The 4405-nt window shown below is 44.7% G+C and overlaps 1 pseudogene; it reads right to left on the reverse strand.

The window, feature by feature from the left end:
- Positions 1-251: 251 nt before the first annotated feature.
- LOC139269720 (5S ribosomal RNA) lies at positions 252-370 on the reverse strand (annotated as a pseudogene).
- Between the last annotated feature and the right edge of the window lie 4035 nt (positions 371-4405).

Below are 4405 nucleotides of genomic sequence, written 5' to 3' on the forward strand. Positions count from 1 at the left end.
ACAGCAGACGAGGATGGCAAGGTGGAGAGTGTGCAGGAGCAGCCCGTATAGGAAACCCCTCCATGCAGAACTGAAAGGCACGGAGGGGATTTCCCCGAGGAGGCTCAAGTTGTGAGGCGCCGGCTCCTGAGGGAGGTTCCGGGGCTTGGCGCCGATGAGGAATTCCGTCCGGATGGGGGTCAGTTCGGACGGGATCTCCCCACGTGCTTGAGCTTTCTCGACACACCTAACGGAGTCAGGGCCCAGAGCAAAGCCTACTGCACCTGGTATTCCCAGGCGGTCTCCCAACCACGTACTAACCCGGCCTGACACTGCTTAGTTTCTGAGATCAGACGAGATCGGGCGTTTTCAGACTAGTATGGCCGTAGGTCAACTGCGCTACAAACCTGTGAGCATCCTCGTAGGTCCATAGATTAACCTATCATATTGATTTTGAAAAGGCAAATTTAAAATAACTGGGTTTTGATGGCCAGAAGCCTGGATCTAAAGGCCTGGATCCAGAAGATTGAAAGCCTGGACTTGGAAGGTTGACATTTTCACATCGTAGTTTTTTTTTAATATCAAAACTAGGAAGCACAACGCTGAATGAGAAAACTCGTCACAACCTCCTCACGGCTCAACGGCACCGCACAACTCGTTTGAACTCTATCCTTGCCTTCAATACCTGCCTCTTTTGGACCTCTGGTCAGCTGCACCTTTGCCTCATTTAGGCCCTCTGCCCAACAATTGGAAGATTGGATCGACTGGGTTTGTTTACTTTGGAACAGAGGAGACTGATGGGGAGAACTTATTGAGGTGTATAAAATTATGAGAGGCCTAGATAGAGTAAGAGTAGATAGGAAGGACTTGTTTCCCTGAGCAGAAGGGTCAACAACCAGGGGGCATAGATTTAAAGTAATTGGTGTGATGTATTTATGACATCACTATTATGTCTGTAATGCACTTATGAATGACTCCATGAGGCAATATGTTGTACTCAAACTGTAGTGACCTTGGTCCTATATTCGTAACTCCACAGTGAGGCACAAGCATGGTGGGCAGCCTTTTATCCTGGGCCCTGCACACCTATGCAGGTGACCCTCAGGTCTCCCACCGAAGTGCCCTCTGGTGGACAGTCTCTGCCAAAGGGGCAAGAAACCCCAGTCTCCACCAGTTGCACCCTCTTGTGGTGCCAGCATAGTAGATACACAGTGTAAACCTTATTGACAGTGCATCAGGTAACAAGTCTCCATCTTATGCAAGTATACAGTGACTACACAGAGAGTATATTTATAGTCTGCATATATAACAATCACTAACAAGCACACACGACACAAGATGCTCCTTAACCAGACTGTCATCATGTCCTTGCCCACATGACCATTGTCATATGACTTGCCACATGACCATTTACTGTTATTACCTGAGTAGTTGCATTACATCAGTAATCCACTAGGTAGAGCTTTATAATAATTGCCAGGAGGTTTAGATGGGATTTGAGGGGAAATCTCATCATCCAGAGGGTGGTGGAGGTCTGGAACTCACTAGAGGAAGAAACCCTCACCACATTTAAAAAGTGCTTGGATGTGCACTTGAAGTGACGTAACCTACAGGACTACAGACCAAGAGTGGGGAAGTGGGATTAGGCTGGATAGCTCTTGGTCGGCCCGCGCGGACACGATGGGCCGAAATGGCCTCCTTCCTTGCTGTAAATTTCTATGACTCTATGAACTACACTGCCCGACTCCCCTTGGGCCCTCTGTTCAGCTGCACCACATGATTTGCTTAGCTGCTTAGAGCACCACCAAACTCGATCCAACTCTGCGTTCCAGACTTGAGCTGAATGGTGGTCACGCTGTACTGCACAGTACAACTTATATTTGATAGTCACTTGACGCAAGCTACATGACTCAATGTAAGATTGTAGCTAGCTTGGAAGAGCCATACATCATCCAATCTAATCCTGAAATCGCATCACATCAAACAATAAATGTTAACGATTTCCTCCAGCTCTATAAATCCCAACAGATTCGCATTTTGCAGAAAATATATGAGAGGTTTGTGATTAATAATTTCTTTAAAAGTGCACGGTGTATTAGAGCCAACCTCTAAATGCAGAATTTACCAGGGGGCATTTTCCCTTTCAATAGCCCATTAGGGGCTGTAGGCTTTATTAAAAGGTCGGAGTGTGTGATTAAATTGTTAATACAGGGTGTGAATCAGAGTTAGAATGCTAGAAACAGGGGGAGTGTGAAAAAAGAGTGAGGTGCAAAAAGAGGTAGTGGCAGAAACAAAATGAAATAGAGGCTGAGAAAGAGAGAAACAAAAGTAGATAGAAGCAGAGAGAGTGAGAAAGGCAAATGAACAAACAATGCAAGGCAAAATGAACATAAGAAATTGGAGCAGGACTAGGCCATTTGGCCCCTCGAGCTTGCCCCACCATTCAATAAGATCATGGCTTATCTGAACTTGGCGTCAATTCAACTTCCCCGCCCACTCCCCATAACCCTTGAATCCCTTATCGTTCAAAAATCTGTCTATCTCTGTCTCTCTGGGGCAGAGAATTCCAAAGATTCACAACCCTCTGAGAGAAGAAATTCGTCCTCATTTCCGTCTTAAACGGGCGACCCCTTATTCTGAAACTATGCCTCCTAGTTCTAGATTCCCTCACGAGTGGAAATATCCTATCTGCATATCTGTCAAGCCCCCTCAGAATCTTGCACATTTCAATAAGATCACCTCTCATTCTTCTAAACTCCAATGAGTGTAGGCCCAACCTACTCAAGCTTTCTTCATAAAATAACCCCTTCATCTCAGGAATCAGCCTCATAAACCTTCTCTGAACTGTTTCCAATGCAATTATATCCCTCCTTAAATAAGGAGACCAAAACTGTACACAGTACTCCAGATGTAGCCTCACCAATACCCTGTACAGTTGTAGAAGGACTTCTCTACTTTTATACTCCATCCCCCTTGCAATAAAGGTCAACATTCCATTTGCCTTCCTAATTACTCACTGTACTTGCATGCTAACTTTTTGTGTTTCATGTACAAGGAGCCCCCAGATCCCTCTGTACCTCAGCATTTTGAAATCTCTCCCCATTTAAATAATAATTTGCTTTTTTATTTTTCCTACCTAAGTGGCACACAGACAGAGTGAGTCACAATAAAGGCAGAGAGAGCGAAAGGCAAATGGTACCCGAGTCAGAGAGAATGTGAGAGAGATAAAAAGAAATAAGGGCAGAGAAAAACAAAAAGATAGAAAGCAACAGAGGCAGAGACTGAAAAAGACTGAGGGGGGGATTTTTGGGGGATCAGTGGGCAGTTCGGTGACAGGTCAGGTGGGAATTTTTTTTGCTGACATGCACCTTTCCCAGATGTCGGATCTGTCAGGGCTGAACAGACCCGACATGCAACGGTGGGGGAGGCATTTTATGTCATTATGACCTTGTTAACAGCCCATTAAAGAGTATTTTGAGCTCACATTACCATTTTACAAGGTTGCCCATGGGGTCCACACTACTCGGGGATTATGTCAGGTAAGTGGACCGGGAGTTGTGTTACCATGAAATCATTTCTTTACTTGACAGCTGCAAATGTTCTATTAAAACTCCCATCTCACAGCTGTTTACTTTCCAAACTCAGAAGCTCTTGCTTACTGCATTTGGAAGGCACAGTGTGCTTTATGCAGGTTACAAGTGTTTGGAGCAAACTCCCTATCCATTGTCACCTCATTGGGACAACCTCTCTCACCATTGACAGATTGCTTTTTAAAAAAGGAGGGAGAGAGAAAACAGGGAATTATAGACCAGTTAGCCTGACATCGGTAGTGGTGAAAATGTTGGAATCAATTATTAAAGATGGAATAGCAGTGCATTTCGAAAGCAGTGACAGGATTGGTCCAAGTCAGCATGGATTTATGAAAGGGAAATCATGTTTGATAAATCTTCTAAAATTTTTTGAGGATGTAACTAGTAGAGTGGACAAGGGAGAACCATTGGATGTGGTGTATTTGGACTTTCCAAAGGCTTTTGACAAGGTCCCACACAAGAGATTAGTGTGCAAAATTAAAGCACATAGTATTGGGTGTAATGTATTGATGTGGATAGAGAACTGGTTGGCAGACAGGAAGCAAAGAGTAGGAATAAACGGGTCCTTTTCAGAATGGCAGGCAGTGACTAGTGAGGTACCACAAGGTTCAGTGCTGGGACCCCAGCTATTTACAATATACATGAATGATTTGGACGAAGGGATTGAATGTAATATCTCCAAGTTTGCAGATGACACTAAGCTGGGTGGCAGTGCGAGCTATGAGGAGGATGCTAAGAGGCTGCAGGGTGACATGGACAGGTTAGGTGAGTGGGCAACTGCATTGCAGATGCAGTATAATGCAGATAAATGTGAGGTTATCCACTTTGGTGGCAAA

Source organism: Pristiophorus japonicus, chromosome 8, assembly GCF_044704955.1.
Source record: "Pristiophorus japonicus isolate sPriJap1 chromosome 8, sPriJap1.hap1, whole genome shotgun sequence".
NCBI lineage: Eukaryota > Metazoa > Chordata > Chondrichthyes > Pristiophoridae > Pristiophorus > Pristiophorus japonicus.